Source organism: Platichthys flesus, chromosome 17 (genome assembly GCF_949316205.1).
Source record: "Platichthys flesus chromosome 17, fPlaFle2.1, whole genome shotgun sequence".
Taxonomy (NCBI): Eukaryota; Metazoa; Chordata; class Actinopteri; order Pleuronectiformes; family Pleuronectidae; genus Platichthys; species Platichthys flesus.
Genome location: NC_084961.1, coordinates 7,099,976 through 7,124,451, shown reverse-complemented (window position 1 = coordinate 7,124,451; position 24,476 = coordinate 7,099,976). Strand labels below are relative to the sequence as shown.

Genomic DNA, 24,476 nt, shown 5'->3' with positions numbered 1-24,476 from the left:
AAAAGGCCAGCAGAAATTAAGAGTACATTCTCCTCAGTGGCAGTCTGCACATAAAATAACATTTACTGGTTTAATAACCTTCACAATCGGTTTGGCCCGTCTCTCTGCTCTCATGCACAGAAGCTCTAACAGACCTTCATACCCTCCTGACAGTAAATTCAATACATAACAGTTTGTTTGGGCGAAATATCTTTAAAAATAGTCTCCCTATAATGTTTCATGGCTTGTTTGTGATCAAGTCTAATTCCCCAATTTAACATTTTGTTTTTGCTCTTTATTGGGTTCATGCTGCCATGCCAGCATCCCGTTAAATGGGTTAAAATGATTGCCATCCTTTAAATTCAAACAGAAGTTATGGGCTGTTCTCTGTGACTGTTTTCGTGACTCGGCTCATAAAACCAACTAATAAATTATAGCTTCATCCATGAGAATCAGATTTTTATGCAAACATCAAAACATCTGGAGGAACCGCACAGTGGCCCGAGCTCTCAGCTGTGGCTTTGAGTCCGTTCCGACATTCTCTCGTAGCCATAAATTTATAGATGTTATACAAACTGTTTACACTGCACGGCCGTTTAGATCTTTATGGAAGAGCTGGCCCGAATAGATAAGTGTCCATTGATTTGGTTCTGTTATATAGAGTCCCTCAAATTTACCTCCCCCCGACGTTGCAGCTGCCATCTGCAACCAATGTGCGGTGACATCTCTGAACTGCTGGTGGAGCTGGAGATGAAACGCATGAGCTGCCGGACGTCTAAATGCAATGCTTCCATTATAAAAACAAAATTAAAGTTAATGGTCATCTCCCAGCTTATAAAAACATAGTTGTCACAGACGGTCAGCTTTGAGTCTTGGGAGAAGATGGCAACTTTCTACGAGCAGGGTCAAAGAAATAAACATTTTAAGGTTCTGAAATCCTTGGATTGAATTTTTTCATCAAAATAGATGAAGAGGGATGTGCAGAATAAAACAGTGAGAAAAGAAGACAGAGATAGACTGAGGTTCCCTGCGGTCTTAAATAAATTAAAAAAAGAGGGCTCTCTAAACAAGTCTTTCAAAATGAAATTACATTTAATTCACTTAAAGAGTAAGTCAGCCTTGCTTTAAACACAAAGACGCGGACACACAAACACAGATGCATACATGCACAAACACAGTCATACACACACACACTAATACATGCACTGACTTGCATTAAATCAGCGATTATTTAATCAAGCCAGAAAACTAGCTGGAGGAATTAACTAAATTCCATACTGCCAAGTCTAATATCCTATACACTGTATCAGTCTCTTGCTCTCTCCCTAACACACACACAAACACACAAAAGAGTAGAAAATGGAAGTGTGCACAAGGATGCAGGGGTAGTTTCAGATAAAGATTCTCCAAATGCATCCTTTCAACATGCCCACACACAAACACAAGCTTGTGCATCCACACAGACACACACCCAGGGTTTGGGTTGGCATCTGGGACCAATCGAGTGGAGGTGCTACCAACCATCAACTATTTCTGTGTGTGTTACGCACATGGCTCTATGTGTGTGGTTTCTCAGACTACTGTGTGCATTTAAATTGCGTCTCCTAATAGAATAATTGGGTTTGAGTTGAACGGATTTAAGGCGAACAGACTCTAAATTTATTCGGCAAGTTTATTCTTATTCAACAGGGAGAAACGAAAAACCAACAACAACACGGGCAATAAGTAAAAGCGAGGTACAGCACAGATGGCTCAAAGCCAGTAACATGGTGCCCTGAGCTTTGTTACTCTGTTACGGGGGCAACCAAACACCTCCATTAAGCGATCAACAGATATTTGACAAACAAAAAGGATGGCAAAATAAGCTGTGCCTCGATTCAAGGGCAGCCTTCTTCAGAAGCTGCATTGAAACACGAGCAAATAATACACGCTTCCATTCCAAGAGCCAACAGGGGGAGGCCGTGCCGTTGTAGCAAACGGTGCAAAGGTCAGAGGGGAACATGCTGGTGTGGTTTGTTGTATTCTGTGGAGTAGTTCTTGTCCCACATAGGAACCACGTGCTCTGTTTCGGAGCATCAACATAATCATCAATATAATCATCAATAATCACAGTGAATGTCTCATCAAGTTGTCGCAGCATGTCGACGCTTTCTCAAAATGTCTTAAGGATTTCTTTGGTGATAAAACTGTGAAACTACATGGAAACATAATAATTGGCGGATTGAAACTGTTGCTCGATGGAAAATGGCCGGTGTGGGTCCTGACACCATGCCCACTGCCCAGCCAGCCCGGGCGTGACCTTCAGCTCAACATGTGGCCGCTCTGAGCTCTCCCTCCCTCCAGCCACGGCCTGCAGCCCTCCTCCAACACTCTGCTCCGGCCGCCCTCACACTCCCTGCACAATAAAACCAGTGCAGCACATTCAGCTGCGTCTACCATCTGAAGAGGCTAGAAAATCAAATTTCCGGACACATAAAAACCTTGGTGATGACATGAGACTATTTAAAAACCAAGGCTGGAGGTGAGGAGGATTCGCAGAATAAAAATCCATCTTCAGACATTAGCTATGCAGTGAGCAGCAGAGGAGCTGGAAGGCTCCTGTGCGGCGATAAGATGCTGGATTTGTAGTCTTCTGCTACAACAACACTCAGAAGAGCATCCTCTGCTTACTGTTTATATATACCCGATAATGATGTCAGAGGGTTTGAGGATAAAGCCCAGAACTGTGCGTCTATCGTTACTGAAAAGTCTTCTTTAAAACAACTATAGCTCCCTGGATGTTATCCTGGAGAGAGCTGAAACTTAGTTAATACAGTTATATGATAATACACTTTCTTCATATAGTACCTTTCTTGACATCTGTTTCAAACCATTTGACCGTCACTGCCCACTTTCTTCCATGTGTCCTCTATGTTAGAACGATTTTTAAGCAACTCATCCACAAGAGGGCAACGTTGGAGGAAGCTGTGATGAACGCAGCCCCATCGTAGGTGGTGTCTGTGCAGCCGTTATATAATTTGCGACATGTGAATTCTTCTTTGAAATTTCTACCTCGTCTTCTGCGTTTGCTTCGTTATTACTTAAGTCTACGCTATTGTCAGAATGAGTTATCCACCAACAAACAAGTCTGTTCCATTGCTGACAGAGGAAATCAGCTCTGACTGTATTTGAGGCAGGGGGAAGGGGATGATAGCTTGTCATTGATTGGTGCTGATGTCCAAGACGACAGTGATTATGGTGACGATGGTATTTGACTTTCACCAGTTTATGCAAATTACTTTTGCAAAATTCATTGTCTACTGGAATAAAATAAAGTTGAAACAGGAACTGTAATGTGCAGGTGCATGATAACAGGACGTGCAATGACAATATTGTAAATAAACCAACGCAACTGCTTCATAAATATACAAAAAGACAAGGATAGTCTCTGCACAGCGGAGGGGCTGGATAAGGTAGCAGAAGAAACAACAACCCAGTTCCTTTGTTAATAAGATTTACAGCACACACATGCATGCACACACACACGCACACACACATACACACAGCCTTGTGGGAGAGGTGTCATCTTTCACAACAGGCCTGTCATTATGTGTGTGTGGTAATTCCCATGTATGAGTGTGAGTGTTTGCATATTGGTTTACATGCGAGTGTGTGCATATACAAGTGTCTTAGAGTGTGTGTTTGTGTGTGTGGGTAAGTGTGTTAACAGTGAATGAGGAGGGGGACTGAGAGAGACCGATGAGCGTCTTAAGAAAAGCAGCAGAAAACACCGGAACAAGATGACATGATCATGATACACACACATTTCCACCTGACACAAAAGGGGTGAGGTCATAGTCTTTCTTTCCCACACACAGATGTGGGTCAAACTGTGTGTGGCCCACTTCCCTCCATTCAACCTCCTTTCTTTCTTTCACCCTGCGCTATCACTCTTTTCCGGCCCTTTTTCCTCTCACTTCCGAGGCCTTTTCTTCCTTCTGGGGATCAGTTTGTACAGTAGCTGCTCCTTTCTGTTACACAGCAATGGGAGAGTGTCAGCTTACGAGGAGGAAGCGTGCACAACTTCGTACATAAACAAAAAAGTGGCCCGCAGTTAAGCAAAATCCTATTTTCATTGATCTAATTTTGATAAAGGATCGCGGTCATATCGACTTCTCAGTTCTGTGTTCTGGGTAAAACGCTGATAACCAGTGAACTGTTGGGGAGAGAGGGAAAGGGAGAGAGGGGGAGAGAGTGCCACCGAAGCACATTAGCAAACGGAGAAAAAGAGGAAAACGTTCCACGTTGATCTAATTTTGATTAACAGCCTCAATGCATGCAGTGTATGAGTGCGTGCTCTTCTTTGTGTGCTCATGTGTATTATGTGTGTGTGTGTGTGTGTCTATGTCTGAACTACTGATATCCAGTTAAATGGGTTTGTGTTTATCAAGCAAATGATCCTAGGTACCTTATCATTTTGATAAGATACTGTCTTATATCTGTAATAGAAATGATTCAATGCTTCACAGCCTCTGAACCACTTTTTCTCAAGTTCATACAATTAACTTAAAGCAAAAAGGTTTATTCTGTACAAAGACTTTCTGTATTTACACGTTTGTAAAGCTCTTTGAACTGCAATTGATTAGTAGTCTTTTCTCATTATAAATTAAAATATATATATTCTACTCAAACTAATCATTTTTACTTGTATACGGTTCTGTGTAAAACTTATTCGGAAATTTTAGAGCTAAATGTGTAATTCCTTGGTTAGAAGTTATACTCCTTATCTAAAATTATACTTTCTTCCTTATAAAACTTTTTCAAATTTGTATATGTGGAGCAGGGGCCCACTTCACACTGACCAGTAAAGTAGCATGTCTGTGTGTGCGTGTGCGTGTAGAGTGTCTTCATGGGAAGGCCCTGAAGGTTGACATTAACACACATTACTGCAACACACACACACACTCTCCCATGCACAGACAGAGCACATAATCGGGTGTGGAAACCAGGACACTGAAACCTTAACTCACCCCACTGCCCAGAGCAAAAGAGAGAGAGAGTGATGTAGAGAGAGAGAGAGAGTTATTATAAAGTGCATCCTTTATACCTGCGCTCTTATCCATTGGTATTAAGTCTTATTAACTGTCCTGGACTCCATTTTCTTGTTTATCTGAGAATGGTCCAGTGGGGTGATTCCCACGTAGCAAAGACCCTCATGACCCTTTAAGGTAGGAGTTATATGCTGGTACTGCTGAGAGGTTGAAACTGCCTGTTAAACGGGTTAGAAATCAACACTCCCAGTCGAACTGAAAACTAAAACACCAAAGTGTGTTGTCAAATAAGAGAACTAACCGGAGTTCATGAATGGATGAGGTCTGCAGGTCATAATGTCAGCCTAATTCTTATGTAAGTCTTATCTTCAACTTGAAGTGAAGCATTTTCACCTGATTGATGACGTATCCTGTTACAAATTTTCCTGAATTAATGATTGCGATACCAAACTTAATGTACAATATTCAAACGGTTGTGAAAGGGATTTAATTTTACAAATATCTTCTTAATGGTTTGGTGTTGGGAAAATATAAGTTGGAGGCTTAATTTAAAAATGTATCATATCAGCTTTCAGTGTATAAACGCCATCTTCATTCAACTTAAGCTCGTTGGCTTTCATCAATTATCAACACACTATAATGAGCAAGCTCAGCTGAATGTTCAGTTCACTGAATAGAACTATGCAGTCAAAGCTCTGGTCAAACACTGAACCAGTCAGTGAATAAATCTATTTGAATGGAATGATTCTAATAATTCAGAGGACTGAAAAGGACCATTTCACCACCACAGACACCAGACAAACAAACTTATTTCTCCCATTTCACACCATTTCTTACATTTACATTTAAGACTCATGCTAACAGCTGTGGAGCCAATAGTTTGATATAGGTTTAAATTAAACAAGGTAAGGACGTGCACTAAAACACGCACAATGGCCATACATCTTCGCCAGACAACCTTGGAAAGTTAAGGTTTGCTTAATTGAGGTGAGAAACGGAAGAAGATAAGGAAATAAAACGAATGAGGAGTGAGACAATAAGATAAGAGAACTGAAAAGTAAAAAGTGGGGGAATATGTTAAAATTATTGAGAGGGAAGAAGAGAGAGGAAGAGGAGTGAGGTCCCAACCAAACTGCATAATGGATGGCACTTTAGAGTATTACACCTCTAAACGACCTCACATTCAGACCCGCACACACACACACCAAGCTTTGCCAAATGACTTTATCTCCCCAATTAGCACTAGTGATGAAGACTATGGAAGGGAGAAGAGGAGGAGGAGAAAACCGGTGATGAGGAGAGAAGAGGGTAAGATTAAAATGAATCGACAAGAACAGAGGGACTATTATCGATATCACTGCGGTTTTTTTAGGCTTTAAATTCCACAGCAGTGCTGAAAGAAGCTCCTCTCGCCAGGTTTTTAAATTTATGTCCCAACATGGCAGGATGAATTATTAGAATGAACCTTTACATTCATCACTCACTCAGCCTGTCGCCCAAATTTAGCTGTTTTCCCACCTTCTCGCCCACCTGGTGACCCGCCTGTCTGTTTCTCAGGGTGCTGTCAATACACGTATTGACAAGCGAGGCAAACACCGAATTTATGGCCGTAGCAAAGAAAGAGAGAGCGAGACGGACGAGCTAGAGGAGTTTGGACGGTTCACAGCATTTTCAGAGTCAATTTAAAGCAATTCAATTGAATAAGCTTTATTGGCATGAATGTCAGGAGGACAATATTGCCAAAGTGTCACGGATAAATCTGTTCAATAACGAGTTGAGAAACAGAACAATAAAATAAAATGGCCCCCCCAAAAAACCTAGTCTCTCTCAGCCTCGGTTGGATGGCCATTTGTGTATGTGTGTGAGCGCATGTAAGTGTCAGAGGTCACAGTGGTGGGAAATGAGTAGATGCACAGGTCAAGGTGAACACGGAGTACAGGAAGACAGTGGGAAAACCGTAACACACACACACAAACACACAGGTAGGGAAATATGAGGTAAGCAATATAGTTCAAATTCACTGTTTACTATTATTCAGCTGCCTTATAAACAATTAAATCTGTAATATCAATATTTATCCCCATAAAACATCCGGTCTTCAACCACAGCCAGAAAAAAAAATATCAACAAACTACAAAAATAACCCAAAAATAAAAAGATACCCACCCTGTATTCTCCAAACCCAAATGAGCAGCTCGGCAACCTCAAAGAGCTCCATCAAATTGAAGCCAAAAGGACAAATGATAAGGCTCGGCAGCTCATTAAGGCCCACTCATCAAAATGCATGGGACATATTGGACTCCTAGCAAAATAAATGAATACTCCCACAGCTATATTGAGAGCCGAAAAAAGCTTTTACTCCAACAGCATTGTGTAAAAAAACAGCTCAGCCACAAAAGGAGAGTATGAATTCAAATATCCACCGAGGGGTTATACCAGGGTATTGACTTTAAATCTGACAGAATAAGAGTTTTACAACCTCTTCACTCTGTCAATCCAAATCTCTGTCTTGTGACGGCTCAATCTAACTAGTCGAGTTTCCCCTCGTATTCACTTGGGCAGCGGAGGCAATTCACACCCGAGAGCACTACTGCCAGTGATAAAGAGGACCTGAAATTAATGAAATACTGTGACCTTTAACCATCATTACTGTGGAAGTGACAGCGCTGTAGCATTTCGTTATGTAGGCCTCAGTGTGACCGCACGGAACCGCCGGCGACCCTTCAGAATATTGCTGAGTGCTGTTGACTGTATGCTGAGCAGTGTCAACGATGGGGGGGGCCAGTTTGTCGAGTAGGAGCTGCTTTGCATGATTCGCCAGGTTTAAGAATGTGTGAGAGCAAGAGAGAGAGAGCGAGAGAAAGAGAGGGAGAGAGATAGAGAGAGAGAGAGATATGTGGAAGTGCTGCTCGCTATACACAGACACACACTGAAAAGCTTAAAGCATGTCTAAGTAGTTTACAATGCTCCCACATAAAAAGCCGGTCATTTAAATGTGGCTTGATATAAAAGTTGCCCGTGGGCTTGTTGCTGTGAATTCCTATAGAGCAATGGGGAAAGTCAGTGCGCTCAAAATGGTTTAAGGATTAAAAAAAGACAAAGACAGTATGGAGTCATATTCTGGGAAAAATAAATAACATTGTGAGTATAGAGCCGTGTTCATTATCAACAAATCTGTTGGGTATTTTCTTGAATTAAAACGGGGAGGTGACTCAACAGAGGACCTCCAGCTGTACCAGGGAGGGTGAGAAGCAAAGCTTAGTCGAGTTGACTGTTCACGCTCCTAGTAAATATTCACCTTCGCAGAGGAGTTAATGTTTTCGTGCCAGCAGGATTATTTACTACAGAGCCAATCTCCAATAAATTCTACGGAGGGGTGGGGCTTGAACTAAAGAAGAACCCGTTAAATTTTGGAGCATCTCTGGAAAAATGCGCAGATCCAGGATTTTACTTAAACGCTGTGAAATGAGACGTTAGCTTTGGTTAAGATAGGGGATCGACTCAACAGGTGTGGTAACGACTCTGTGAAGCTCAGACACATCCATGCTCTGAGCTACACACATAGTTCACATCATCAACATGGCAGAGTGACAGTGCAGATTTTAGCTCATGTTCAACATCTTGGTTATATTTTTTTAACACTGGCTTATTGATGTTTGAGCAAAGTGGAGTTGAGTCCGACGAGTTTTTACGAGGACCTTGTAGTAAACCTAGTCCAATATGACGCCATGATAATGCTGACAAGTAGAGAGGTGCTCACATTCTTCCTGATGGCAAAATGAACATCTCTATGAATCTGTAAATTCACTGTGGTTGATATTCATACATTCCTTCATTATTTTCCGGGGCCATAAATACATGTCTTTAGTTCAAAACTCTTGTAAAATGAATGAAAATGTAGCTGTGTTACATGGAAAAAGCAGCAAGTATCATATTTTAGAAGCTGATAATTCATAATGATTGGACTTGTTGGCAATTTTAATGAATTTATTTTTTCTAGTAAATTTCAAAGTGCTAGTCAATAAACTAGTGTTTCATGTATGTATTTTGTCAGTTTTTCCTACTGCAAAAGGCATCAGCTTTATACTGCAGATTGTTTTGGTGCAAGTCTTCCTCATCCATATCATAAGTTCAAGCATCCGGAGCCCTTTAACGAACGATCCTGGGCTGTGCAGATATAAACGACTTAAGTATGCAAATTGTGTGGGGGTGAAATATTAGAAAATGTGAGCTGTAGAATTTTAATTATGTCCCTGCTCCTCTAAATATCTATATAGTTTAATTCTCAACTTCATTTTGAATTCGGCTTGTATTTTTTTCTAAGCCACCGCTGAGGCTCCAATGATGTTTGGCAGTACAACCACATCAATATCTGAATTACTCTAACCCCCCCCTTCATCCCTTCATCCCCCTCTCTTTCTCAAAATCCTCTCACTGCACTGAGGCCACACACAAACACACACTCTTTAAAAAAAAAAAAGAAGATGGAAACCCATTCTCAGGGTGTTGATGGCCATGCTCTCGCTGTCAAGAGAAACCAAACGGATCAGATATTCTCAATGGAGTGTGTATGTGTGTGTGTGTGTGTGTGTGTGCATGTGCATGGGCGCACATGTTATCAATGTCCCATCTCTGTTCCATTTGCTCCAGGTAGCACCATGTATGATAACCTCTCGTTATCAGGGACGGAGGGAGAGGGATGGCTGCTCTGGGAGTATCACCTGACATCCTGTTTGTGGGGAGATTTTCAAATGTGCCTCACACAGCTCTCGATCCACTGAAGAGGAGGTGAACAAAAGAAAAGGAAAGAGGTGTCCTATCAGGCTTCACTTTATCTGAGGCCTTAATTAGACTTGCACGTGGCACACAGCCACCGCCAAACACTCAGATACATCAACAGGTTGGAAACCTGGCGGAGAAACAAACTGTGCCCCGACACCTCCACAGGCAGCTAATGGAAAAAGCGACAGTAAAAGCCACATCCTCAGACGATAAGTAAATTAAGGCTTAGTGTTCTATTTATACTTATTGTGTTTCTGCAAAATGCAGCTTTTAGGGATGATATAGTTCTCAATGAAAGCCACAGTAGCAGCCACTGTGCACTTCTTAATCTCAGCTTTACATGCAGATGAAGAGGTTGCCAGGTTCCATTGGGGCACTTTCATGGACCTGGCTTTCATCCGACCATAAGAAGTGGTCTTGAAAACACTTTTTTGGGGATGGTTCGGTCTTCTGGACCAATTGCAGGAAGTTAAGACAGCATTAAACAGTTGAGGAAGACAAAGAAACGAAAGCTGCCCGCGGGATTACTGGTAGTCTTCATTTGGCTGGTTGTAATAGCATCACGATACAGTGGCAACTAAATTAACCCTATGAACAGGTTTTTTAATTTTCTCCATTCTAACCGAGAGACAGCAGCACCTTATTCAAAAAGTTTGGTAGAGGCACGTAGGTGATGACGACAACAGGACAGACCTATGTCATACAAAACTCTTAAGTCCGCTCCCTGAATTACAAAGTGAAACCAAAACCAACCGATTCAAATGTAAACAATGTAACAAAGACACTCTTAAGTGTGAAAATCAAGTATGAAGTGTTTTGAAGGGGAACTTGTGAGACTGCAGTTTGTTTTTAAACAGAAGTGCTTTAAGTCAGTGTCTACATGTCGCCTCTGCGGTAAACTGATGACTTCTCTTAGGTGTACGCCGCCTCTCACCCAATGTCACCTGGGAACAATTTGATCCTCCTTGCAACACTCACAGGATAAGCACTACAGCTGCTGGATGGGTGGAGGAGTGTTTTAACTCAATTTCACCAATCCTAAAATGTCACAGTGCCTCAAACATTGGTGTAAACTGATTTTAAATTGCAGTGCGTTTACTGGGTGTGGTAATGCACTGGTAAAAGAGCTGCAGAAACGACCTGTTGAGATTACTATAAAGGCTAAAACCCCAACGTGACGCTAAATTCACATATTTTGAAAAAAAAGAACGATGTTAAAGAGCATTCTTAGAGGTAAACCATTTTAATGGTATTAGATCCCTGCTTCCCTTTCAGTAATAACTCCAGTCTGGACTTCAATATCCTGGATCGGCTGTATGGATCATTCAGGGGAGGTAAAAAGAAAAGAAAAAGGAACACTGAGCAAAATGTATTAAATTCGAAAAAAACAATAAGAAAAAAACCTTGTAATGGAGACAGTGGTTGAAGAAAACTACAAAGCAGACTCTTTTTTTTTTTTTTTTTTCATTTTCAGCAAGAAATGGAACTGGGTCACTCAAGGACAAGGAATCTCAATTTCTCTCTGTGTCTATCTGCTCTTCTTCTTCTCTACCACCCCTGCAGAAAGCAATCTGTTTGAAAAAGAAACAGAGAGACGGAGAGGCGGGACAGCGAGAGGTGGAGAGGAAGAACAAGAGGCAAACTGAGGAAAGAAACAGGGGAAGAGAGTGAACAAATTACCACCAGTGAAAAAGATTTTGTACGAACAGCTTGATATCCAGCATACCCACACAGACACATTCATCCAGATACAGCCTGAGGGATGACTTATTCCCCTCACACTGTTACACACAGTTCTCATAATGAGACACACACACTCACTAAAGACACCTCCAGGTAGCAAATATCATGACCTTCAAAGTGATACTTAGCACGTAGTCATTACTGAGAAAGAAGGGACAGAGGGACGGGAGGAGACGAGGGGGGATCGAGGCAGAAAGGAGGGTGGAGAGCGGGAGAAAAACAATCACATGAGAAGAAAACGATAAATCTAGTCACAGCTCTGATTCTCTCTTCTCCTTTCTTTTCTCCAGTTTTCTAACATTATTTCATCCGTGGCTACATTTTTCTCTCGTCTCCTCACAGCGAGAAAACAAATAAAACAATGGAGGGCGCTAAGCGGACACAGTGGAGTCGACAGAAGGGCGCGGAGGAGAGATACCGATTGTTTCCAACAGGAGCTGTGGCACTGAGCTACAGGGGCAGACGGGCCGCCGCTGAAATCCAGAGCAGTTGGTCAAACTCTCTCCTGAGTATATCATGCAGAGCAGGATGTAGGGATGGAAAAATAAAAGATAAAAAGTCAAGTGTCACACAAACCGATGACACCTCCAGCTCCTCTCTCTATCACTCCATTAAACACAGTCTGTATTATTTTGTAGACATATGGGACACAGGTTTTATATTTTTGTGCAGGAAGCCACAGCTCGATGCACCCTCTGGTGGCCCATAGCTTCATTTAGTGATGTACAGCCCCCCCGCCCCAACCCTCCCTCGAAGAGACTTTAGACAGAAGACGACAGGTTGGATGAGACATCATCAAAGTGAAACTCCAAAGTGGGACATTCTTTTTAAATGACAGCCTTCAAGGTGACAGATGTACTTTCGTCCACAATCACATATTTTTAAGAGATTATTTGAATTCACTTGTATCTGTATAGCACCATAACATGACAGACATCATTTGAAGGCACTCTACATAGAAGGTCGAGACATTCCAAATTATAAAGGATTTGATGACTTCCTCATTAATCGGAAGAAACCTCGAGCAGACCCAGACTCCACGTGGGTGACCGCCCGCCTCGACCGGTTGGGCTGAGCAGAGACAAATGGGGGGGAGAGGAGAGGTGGGTGGAGAAGAGGGGAGAGAAAAGATAGAGATGGGGGGGGGGGGAAGGAGAGAGAGACTGGCGAAGGATTATTTTCAGGGGTTTTTTTGCCACTGCATCATGTGATTGACAGTAATTGACTTAAGATGGTGTTGTGGGGAACAAGAAAAACTATGCAGAAACTGAGACTTAACCACATTAAGGCTCCATGTGACACATCATTAGTCATCTTAAACTGTTTTTCTCACTGAGCATGAAGACATGACACAAAAGTCAGGTTTTAAAAGCAAGAATAATAGCCATCATATCTCAGCAGGTGTGAGGTAAAGAAGTTGTAGAAACAAAGATTTAGGAAAAATCATTGCAGCTACTTTGTGTTCAGCATTTGTTGTGCTTACACTTTTCACAGTCTGTTTTCTTCACACAGTGCCTTGTTCATATAGCAGTGAGGGTGAATGATTTGAGAAATATGTATTATGATAACATATAAGGGCTGAGCAATGAAACAACATCATTAATTATTGCAATTTCATTTCAATAGAAATATGAGCTTCAATATATACTGTTATAAAGCTAATGCAATGTACACAGTGATCAATTATCTATATAAGATGTTTTAAATATTTTTTCTGATTTTACAAAGATAAAATAATGCAACATTTATTATGAGAAGTGTTGATATAGAATGTTATCAAAGTTTTAATGCATGTTACTCCCATGGTCAGTGACAGAAAAGTCAGCTCCACACTGTAAGCTGGTTAACACTGGTATGTGTGTTAAGTTATAATTGGAAAATGTCACTCTTTAAAATTGCGATTTTGACAAAACCTTATAGTTTAACCCTATATATCATATAATGTACATCCATGCTCTGGCTGGGCCTTGCTACAGCGATTGATTCCTAATCACTGCCAGCGATCCCAACAGGACCAACACAGATGAGCAAACAGAGCAGGAGCTCAACATCCTGGACACAGATGGAGTAAAGAGTGTGTAAATAGATATTGGAACCAATTACACCAGAGAAAACTGACTCTTGTGTTTGCTCATACAGTATATGCGTGTGTGTGTGCGTGTGTGTGCGTGTGTGTGCGTGTGTGTGCGTGTGTGTGTTAGTTTGAGAGAGAGAGAGAGAGTGTCCGTGGGCTGGCTCTCCATCAGCTCTGTAATAAAGTGCTAGAACGACGACAGGAAGCAACACACATACGCGCACACACACGCACACAGTGAGCAACAATGTTATGACAATAACTCTGAGTTTTACAGCCCACCGTTGCTGCACATCTGGATAACATCAGGACACACAGATAAAGACTCACACACACGCACACACGTATGTACCAGATGCACATACACAAGAAGATTAATTGAGAAGTATAGAGATGATATCGAAGAAGAGAGATGACCACAAGAGCACACACGCTACATACACACAAACACATACACAATCACATGTTGCCAAGAATAAGGCAAAAACCTTGCTTTCCTCTATCTCTCCTTCTCTGTCTTTTCTCCTCCCTCCATTACATCCCTCCCATCATCTACTTCCTACTCATTTTCCCTCTCCTCCTTCAGTTCTGTCCGTCTCTTCACTAATCTTATACGACAGAGAGACGGAACACAAATCTCTCTGTTGGCAGAGGAAGAACAGTGTGTTTCTACGGAGGGAGAGAGAGAGAGAGAGGGAGAGAAAGAGAGATTGACTGTTGAACACCAGTTGAAGTGATTTATGAGGTTGGAATCTGTGCTGGAACATATGTAGACAGTCCTCGTCTTCCGTCGTTTTTTTTCCCCCTCCAGAACACACACACACGCACGCACTCACACAAGTGTGTCCAGCAGGCCGCAGGTTGTTAGTCGGTGTTCAGTATAGACACATACGTTGTGAAGTCACACACTACACTCTCTGTAAGTTACAGCTATGACTCATGAACTGAGCTAAGCACTCACGCACACATGCACATCGTGTGCTGGCAGGCTCAGGCTGCTCAGCGTCTCCAGGGAGCCACATTTCTAAATCATCTCAGCTATGATCCAACAAACTTTCCTAGAAAAGCATCCAACCTAAAATTATCTTAATGAGAAAAATCAAGCGAGACAAAAGAACACCACAAAAATCACACAGAGCAATGTGACTGACCTCAAACTCTTTGGGGGGGGGTTATTGTTTCTTTACTTTGATCTTCCTCATTGTGTTTATGTCTGTACATTAAAAAAGGAACACACTGAGATGAGCCGCAAAAGCACTGATGACAGTTTGTGAGATTATTTATGCGACAACTGTCATCTGTTAGATATGCACTGTGTGATGTCGCTTCTGCTGAATATTATAGATACAACAAATTATAGAACAGGGATATAATTTATCAACTGAAAGAAGCCGTCATCTACCTTGAAACATGCACCCCCCAAAAATGATATACTTTGTGTATATTAATAAAATGAATGACTTTATTACCAAATAAACGTGAATGCTTCAACACTTAATTAACCTAAGTGTGTTTTACTGCAAATGAATGTTGGCACTTGTTTAATAAACCCTCTGTTTATTGTGCTGCTCACAAAACATCAGTGTTGACTTTGGAATCTGCATAGTTTTCTATACCAGCCACTTCAGCTGCAGTCTGACTCTGACTAATGAGGAAGGTGCATAAAAATCCTTCTCAGTTCCCAGCCTGGAATTAATATACACCAAATATTTATGAAGTGATGGGGGGGTGACCTTTGGACGCTGCACCGTTAACCACAAGAACGTCCCTGAATATTAAATCCGTTCGGCCGAACAAATGTCTTTCAGGCAGACTCATGCACTTGACACCGATTTTAAATAAATCTGACCAAAGGTGAAGCCGTACTGCAGAAACTACTCATTGTACATTAATTATATTTCACTCACAACAGCAAAAACAATTAGTGAAACAGTAAAAAGCAGAAAATGTGCACACATGTTTGTTAAATCACTGAAAAAGGAATATGCTGCAATGATTAGTCTTTGAACCAACTTTTGATCGGGAACAAATTCATCTTGATTAGTTAATTAAATGTTTTGAAAAAATATTAGATGATTTGAGGTTGTCTTGCTTTTCTCTCACATTTAAGTAAATTATTGTATTGTTGTTGGTCACAAAACTAGAAATCTGAAGTAGCACTGAGCTTTAGGAAATCGGGGAAAGGCATTATATTGTATATTTAAAATTAAACTATTCACTTTAAAAAACTCAATAAAAAATTATCAATAGTTTAACCAATGATTAAAAGTAACTGCACCCTTAGTTGGCTGGTCAAACTGAGGGCGCCACCTTTCAGACAAAAAAGCTTTTTAGCTGAAAGACTGATATATTATTAGACTGTTATATCTAATAATGCCAGTTTCACGTATCTGATATCTTTAAAAATAAATAGGGGCTCATTCAGCATGAAGTGAAAAGTCAACGATGGTATTATCTGGAGAGAGAGAGAGAGAGGGAGAGAGAGAGAGAGAGATGAACCAACAGAGGCAATATTTTCAGTGTTGACGTGGAAGTATTTGTTGATTCTTTAATCTGACTTAGTCTCTTTTGCTCCCCTTTCTCTCCCCCTCTATCAGTTGCTCTCCCTCATTCCCATAGTAATCATTCAAACCTGATTGCTCTGATCCCTCTATTCTATTTGTCATTAAATACAACACACACACACACACACACACACACACACACACACACACACACACACACACACACACACACACACACACACACACACACACACACACACACACACACACACACACACACACACACACACACACACACACACACACACACACACACACACACACACACACACACACACACACACACCCCAAGAGATGGAAACAAATGCCATTTAATCAAATGGTATAAATAAATAAAAGGTTTTTATTTCCCATAAGTCCATCTGGTCGCCTGCTTTTCATCACACACACACACCCAGCCTTCATCTGCCGGTCAATAAAGCGCTCACACACACTTAATCAAAAGGCACGGATGACCACACACATTGGCCGCTGAATTTAAATGTAGATGAGTTCCCTCTGCTAGAACGACTGGCGGCAAGAAGAAACCTTTATCAAGCAAATCTATTTGTTTTCTGCTATTTCGCTCACCGCGCTCGACCATCCCATCAATGGGTTCAACAAAATGTTATCGACATGTGTGCTTTGTAGCTTTAATTTCACAGCACCCTGCGATTTAGTTAAAATGTGAACAGTTCTGATCCAGTGAGTCAGTAACACTCTATTGTCAAGCTGGGGGGGGAACAGAACTAAACCGATGGCACCACGTTAACTTGAGGAAAAGAAAAAGACTAATTTGCTGATTTCTCTTTGATGGATTACACCTTTCAGACGACTAACTGTCTGTTATTTCTTTCTTTCTTTCTTTCTTTCTTTCTTTCTTTCTTTTTGTTGAAGCTGTTGGGCCCAGAAAAAAAAGGCAAAAGCAGACATGACTTTACCGCTGGTCGTTTTCACGTCAGCTCCAGTGTTTCAATTTAAACGACATGACTCAACCCCCAGCACTTTCCGACTGAGCAGTTCCAGGTACGAAGGCGCATCAGGAATTGAACTCAGGAAACCTAAAAGTAATTTTCTTTACTTCTTTGCTTTTTCACTGAATCTAAAGTGCTGTGACCATCTGGTAAATTAGCCTGGTAATGGATTATCAAAGGTTTTCAGAGGCGCTGTGTGTGGGAGAACACAAATGCCATTTTACAGTACTTTTCCTCCCATATCTCAAGTAATGAGGGTGGAAAATGTCCGATGAGCCCATGTGAGGACAGATTGATGATGTTTCGAACATGCGATTGACGCAAAACTGAAAAAATCCTCACAAAAAGAAATTAAATTAAAAAGAGGTGCTATGCACGTTGAAGACACCGCCGTAGATGCCAACATGGAAAGACACTGTGATTCAAGAGTTTGTGGCGAAAAGGGCATCTTCCAGCCTGATGACTTAAATAGACAACACTATTTTATAAGTTTGATTTAAGATTAATATATAGTAAATTATCAGAAATGTCCATTCTTCACATCGATATTGACATTAGGTGTGCTTCCCTATTTTTTTGAATGAAGCTGCACTCAACATGTTACTGTTTTCTACCTTCAGGCCTAAAAAAATCCACCCCATTCCCTCGTGAGCCACAGAAAACGATCAGGAACCCTTTTGGCACCAAAACCCTCAGAAAGGAAAGAAATGTAGAGAGAAGTTCCAGAGTTGATAAACTGTTTATTGGTCTCCTATCAGTGCAAATGGCAAAAAACACCTCATTTTATCTGGTTTTAAGGGCAGATTTTGATTGACTCGATCAATGGAGAAAAACAAACGGTACTTAGCGATGATTTATTCTGCATCTGTGGAATCACTTTTGGCTCAAAAGCAATGGAACCACGGAGACGTGTTCTCACAGTCTGTAACGCTGTCAAACATTTTACTGCACATAGGAGGCCAAAGTCATCCGTCTTTAAAGTGAAAACACAGAAAAGGTATCAGGCTTGTACAACACTGGATTTCTGGGATTATCCGTAGTCTCAATAACAGCGGGCCGACTTTCCAGAGGTTTGATTAATACAGAAGGGAAAAAAAATGTCACTCACTGTCTCCCTAACACACATCTACACACACACACACACACGCGGAGTAACTTACACACTCTTCTCCTCTACCCTCCACCCCTCCCTCCTTTCTCTCTCTCTCGCTGAATGAATCGTTCCTTGTCTCTGAACTGATGGAGCGATAAAGTTGGTTTAAACAGCCGTAGACACACCAGCACACACTGCTGAGGCAGGAACATGTGTTTTACATCAGGAGCTCCCCGCTATACAAGAGCTAATGTTACCGTCTATATGCATGTGTGTGTGTGTGTTAGAACAGGAGTGCAACATGTCTTTGCGATCTCCTATCAGCTTTTAATCTCCCATCAGTGGAGAAAGGGGTGGAGGGAGAGAGAGAGAGAGAGAGAGCGAGAGAGAGAGAGAGAGAGAGAGAGGAGACCAAGGTACACTCAGTGAAGAAAGTGATAACTGTTCAGTGAGGGAGAGCGGCACAAAGTTATCCTCTATCTCTCCATCCTCCCGTTATTCACTTTGTTTTATAAGGCTTCTTGGCTTTTTTTTCCTGCCTCCAGGGGCAAAGAGAACAAGAGAGCAAAGTTGTCTTGTGTGTGACTGTCTGTGTGTGTGTTTTAATTTTCATTGTGCGCATACATGCAGGAGATGACGATTCGCATTGTGGCGTCTTAGGTTACTCCGGAGGGCTGAGCTGCAGGCAGCAATGTCAACTTTCATTCCTCACCTCACTGGCGCGGTACTCAACAGCTTTTATTTAGCATAGAACCGGCGAATCACTAAGTTTGTTTAGACCTTTCACAGTAATGTTGCTGTACCGACACGCAAAGCAGCCTCTGCGGCGTTCATGTTTGTGTTATAGTTTACATGAGGAGTTGTCATTCAAAGACACGTACGCTAGAAGCCCCGTGTCCACACTTTTTGTGGCTCAAGGGTAGAAAACATACACAAAGACACACAGCGATTTGCACTAAAACCATTACCACTCCATAATTTGGCCAGTATCTGGATGTTTAACTGTTTCACCCCTAAAAAAAAAAAAATCAGATAAAAACACATATAAACACAGACGAGATAAATCCTAAACTCTGGACGATGCAACGTTAAAGACTTTAAATCAGATTAATGTCAAATAATAGAGGAGTCGAAGTGTTTCTCTCCTACTTTCTCGCGTTCGGCCTCAAAACTAGATCACCTCTTATTGCTCAGACCAGATAACGTGATTTGTACCTGATGCAGTCCGCAATGGGTCTCGACTTTAACGTAACAGCTGTAAAGTGCTGCAGGGGCTTAATAATATTTAAATGGATTGTGAGCACTAAATAGAGGGTTTGGAGAGCTGAGGAGCAGAGACGCACAATCTTCGATCCAGTTCTGGGGCTGTTTGGAAATAAATAAAGCAGACGCTCCAACTGTATGGGCTGCACCTTCACATTATACAAAAAGACTATCAGAAAAGCCGAGTTTAAATATTTGTAACACTATGGCTGAGTCATGGAACGACATCTGGGAAACGTTAACAGCTTAATAACAATTCATGTGATGTTCCGTACGCTGATAAAACTGCATGACGCTGTCTGCTAAATACTTCTCTGTGACTCAGAGTAAACGCACACGCAGAGCCAGGTGTCGCTATCAGCACAGGTAGAAAGAGCCTTGAAGATATGATATCTGCTGTAGAGTAGGAGACACGAGGAATGGATTCAATAGAAATATTGCCGTCACAATTCGAGGCATTTTGTCCTTTTTAACTTTGATTCCTATCATGAGTAACTCAACTACAATCACGTACATTCACATACATTGGAAGACAAGCAATCTTGTATTTGTTTTGTTCTCTGCAGACTAAAAACCCTTTTGTCACACCTCTATCAGGTTCACACTATTAAAGAACAACATAGACGGAAGACATGTAGACAACAGACTATACACAGGGTGGCCACAGCATAGATATAAATATATAAGGCTAGATGTCTCGGCAAATGGTGTCCAACGTCCGTATATGGCGGCCATCTTGCGTCAGGGGGCTCGCTCACCCATAACATTATGATGTAATGGTCACAGCTTTTAATAGCCATAACTTGTTCAACTTTCAACCGATATTTAAACGGTTTGTTTTTTATAAACGTCAGAGATGAAGTTATGACACTGTATACTTACGAATAATTATGTTATTTTCTAAGAAATTTAATTGAAAAATGTTGTTAAATAGGTACAAGATTTCCCTTTACAAATATACATCAAGAATTATTTTCTTTTATTTTCTCTAAAAAGTACATGTACCACTACCAACACAATGTTATGGGTGAGCGAGCCCCTTACGCAAGATGGCCCCCATGTGCGACGTTCAACTCCGTTGGCCGGAAACACGGACGAGACATCTAGCCTTATATATATATATATATATATATGTCTAGGGGCAACAGTTCCTGGCAAGTCTCAATTGTTTTGGCACGTCGCCCCCCCGAAGGTCAAAGTGAACGTTTCTCCACTTCGCAAACAATTGATAACAATTATTAGCTCTGTTGAGCCCGGTATCGTTAGTCTCTTTCTGGGTATGTTTGTAGCCAGCCTGCTAGCTAGTAAATTAACATGTCGAAATGCAAGTTTTAACGCTAAGGGGGTTGAGAATGACGAGTGGTCGTGGTGGTTAAATCCAAGAACCGGAGGGGCTCATGTTGCCCCTCCGGGGCACTGTGTTGAAAGCTTTTCCTACTAAAGCACCAGGTGGATACCCTTTTTGGATGTGGTTAGGTCTTACAAGTTGTGTCTAGTGGTTTTAAAAAATTCCTTAAAAAGTTTTAAACCTAAATGGCTTATAGCTGCCACTCTGATGCACACTGCAGGATCTGAGCGGGACATATTGAAGCAGACTGTGATAAATAGTTGATCGTCTCGCACGGTAATTTGTTTTCTTTTCAGAACAAACACACATTTAGGTCAAATCCAAACAGGTATGTTAATGCTAATTGAATTTGGTGTTGTAGAACAGCAACATGAAACTGAAGTAGCTGTCAGACCAACACAGGGATATTCCTCAAACAAGACTTCAACATTATGCATCACAACAGTGTTCAGCTTTAGAGGCTCTGGGGCCAGATGTGAGTTACTGCTTACAGTTGCTTACTGCAGAAATACAGAGTCTGAACACTGGCCAAGTGTGTGTGTTTGTGTGTGTGTGTATTTTCAGACCTTATTAGGTTGTACTTGTGGTGATGCTTAACCCCACTCAGAGTTTGGCAGCTGCTACCATCTCTCTCTCTCTCTGTCTGCCATTATTTCTATCTACCCTGCCTCCCTCCGTCTTCTCTCTCATCTTTCTGTCTTTGTCGTCCCTCCCTAACTCTTTCCGTCTCTTTTTCTTGTCTCCTTTGGCACTCCCTTTTCTCTCCTTCTCTCTCTCTCTCTCTATGTCTGCGGGTCGCTCACTCGGTGGTCTTGAGGTAATGCAACACTTGTTTCCTGGTTGATCTACAAATAAGGGGCTTTAGATAATGATGATCCTTCACATGTGTTTGCAAGGCCTGTACATGTTTGCTTGTTTGTTTGCATGTTTTATACATATTCACTTGTATTCATCTTTAGTGACTTCTATTTTGTATACAGACATTTGTTAACAATTACACTGTTTTATAGCATTGGCATATTTGTGGTTAATTTGTGATTAAAGGTTCCTTGTGGAGTTTTTGACCACTAGGAGCACTATTGAGCAGTGTTTTCCTGAGTAGGTCACTGTTCTGCTCATGTTTGTCTTTGTGATTTCTACACAACTGATTTCTTTCCATTTCACTGACTGACTGTTTTGGTTGTGGCATCATGCTAACAAACATAGTGAAGCACTAACAAGACTACTGAAGACGAAGAAGAGAGCTAGTGATAAAATATGGCTGTAAATAATGCATGGGTTTAAACATTTAAAAACATGTTTTATGCCAAACGAAAAGAAAGAACCTCAGCACATTTGTTGAACCTCCAGGATACAGGCCATTTATTTCTGTGAAAAACCCTGACTATGATCGACTTACACAGGGCACCTTTAAATAGCTTAAAATGACAAAGATCCCAATTTTCAAATTGGGAAATTGTTAGATCTAATATCTGCACGTTTATATCTCTTCTTCGGAACTTCTGGAAATAAGGTGGAACCCAAAGACTGTACAAGAGGATGTATGACATGACAACTCCTCAAAGTTTAATTCGAACCGCCTGGTGGCTGGCTGCAGTATAGGTTAAAAATCCTGCTTTCTTCATGTTAATGGAACAAGAACCAGTCATTTTCGCTTATCCCAGTGATGTTTTTTTAAAGCGTTTTTTTTTTAGCGAGATTCATTTTAAATAGCTTTATGATGCGTCAAATATGTATCGGTGAAATGTCGCCACCATGGCTCCATCCCGATTGCTAGCTGGCAGACTGCTAGTTGCCCCCATCGCAGAGGTGCGAGATGGGGGCATTCTTACCCTAGATATTTTAGCTTCATTATTGATAAGTGGGAGGTTGCGAAGATGCATCATCCATTATTATGTACAGTCCATGTTTGAAGACAAAGATCTTACTGTAAACTGTTTTGGATGATTTCAACAGTTTGAGTCATAATTGTACCTTTAACTGCAATTATACCATCTACTACTTTTCTCTCTAATACAAAGCTAACCTGGGGCTTTCATTACATTTTGCATGAACTTTTATCTGCTCATATTCCTTGACATCGCTGACTTATTGCCAGCAAAGATCTTAGTTATATCCTTGGAGAGCAACTCTGGACTCATTATGGTTTAACATATCAAAGTAAAATCAAAATAGCAATAACCAGGAATTATCATTTCTTGAACAGCCAGTATTACATGACACAAAAGACAATATTTTACTTTCCCACTAAAAAAATGTTTCAGTCTTCTGTTTATTGTCAGTGGAGATTTTTCAGTCTCTGATTACCAGCAAACATTTAATCTGCGCCTCTCAGGTCTGCGTATTTGAGAGAGACAGTTGCTCTTAATTAGGAAACTGTGTTGTATCAAAAGAATAACATGGGTCCACTTTCAGAGGAATTCTTTCCCCTCTAAAACATGTTTGGTTATCTTAGTGACCTGAGCTCCAAAAGAGAGGAGTTAATGTCGGAATGGATGCGGATGCTATCTGACTTGGCTTGAATTATAAAACATATATCTGGTTACAGTGAGCAAGATGGAGCAGGGGTCCGACATTTCAGCGAGGAGAGGAGATTACAGTGTTGTAATTGTGTTGATCTAGTGCGAATGGACATGAGGTCAGTTGCTATGTTTTGCTCTAATGGGAAACATAAACATAGACTGGAGATACAGCCAGACTCAATAAACACAGTGCGAGTAAACGTGTGTCCTCCGTGAGTCCAACTTTCATACGATTTTTTAGCTCTTAGATATTCATGCTGCCAAATCATAAGGACAACTAGGCAAACAAAAAAAATGCTCAAGGACGTGTGAGCCACGCAGACACACACACACATACACACATGCACGCCCATTGTTTGGCTGCACCTGGTGTATTAAGAAACAGGATAGTTGGGACTAGGGGACATGAGTGTGTGAATGTTTGTGTCAGAGTGAATATGTGTGTCTTTCTGTGTGAGTCTGTACAACCTCAGAAGCCAAACACCTGCAGCAATGACGCATCTTCAAGTAACAGCTCTAGTTGACACACACACACACACACACAATTACACCATCATTACACCGATGTTTACAAACATATTTAGAGTAGTCTGTCACCTTCTCCCAATAAAAACTCCCTTTTCCCTTCACTCTTGTTCAAATCTATCTGGTTAAAAAATAACGCCCTTACTGAGTCACGTCACATCCAAGAAGAGATTTCCCACTAAAACACTATTAGCTATGAGTGTGGGCCCCAATAAAAACACAGGATTTAAACAAACTTGTTATAATAGTCTCCCTTAATGGAAAAGGAGGAACACTTGTGTCATTAATTACATGCTGTAATTATTGGGGTATTTAAAATTCCTTTGCTTTGACTTTGAGCTCAAACTTCAGATGGAAAATGACCTTTTTAGAACGGTGCCAAACCGCAAGCCTTGGCCAAGATAAATATTTTAATATACAGGTGATTAATAAAAAGCTTAGAAATGTCACATATACTTAATATAGTGATTCTCAATGATAAGTACACAACAGGGGAAATCCAACTGGTTTGACAAGTATATGTTGCTTTAGTTGAGTAAAGAGTAGACTGATCCAATCTTTGAAATAGAGCAGACTCACCTCACATGAAGAGTGACGAGT

General features: G+C 41.1%; 1 protein-coding gene across 2 annotated transcripts in view; it reads right to left on the bottom strand.

The window, feature by feature from the left end:
* trps1 (trichorhinophalangeal syndrome I) overlaps window positions 1–24,476 on the bottom strand; it is a 106,748-nt gene that overhangs the window by 11,247 nt on the left and 71,025 nt on the right. The gene's annotated exons all lie outside the window — the stretch shown is intronic.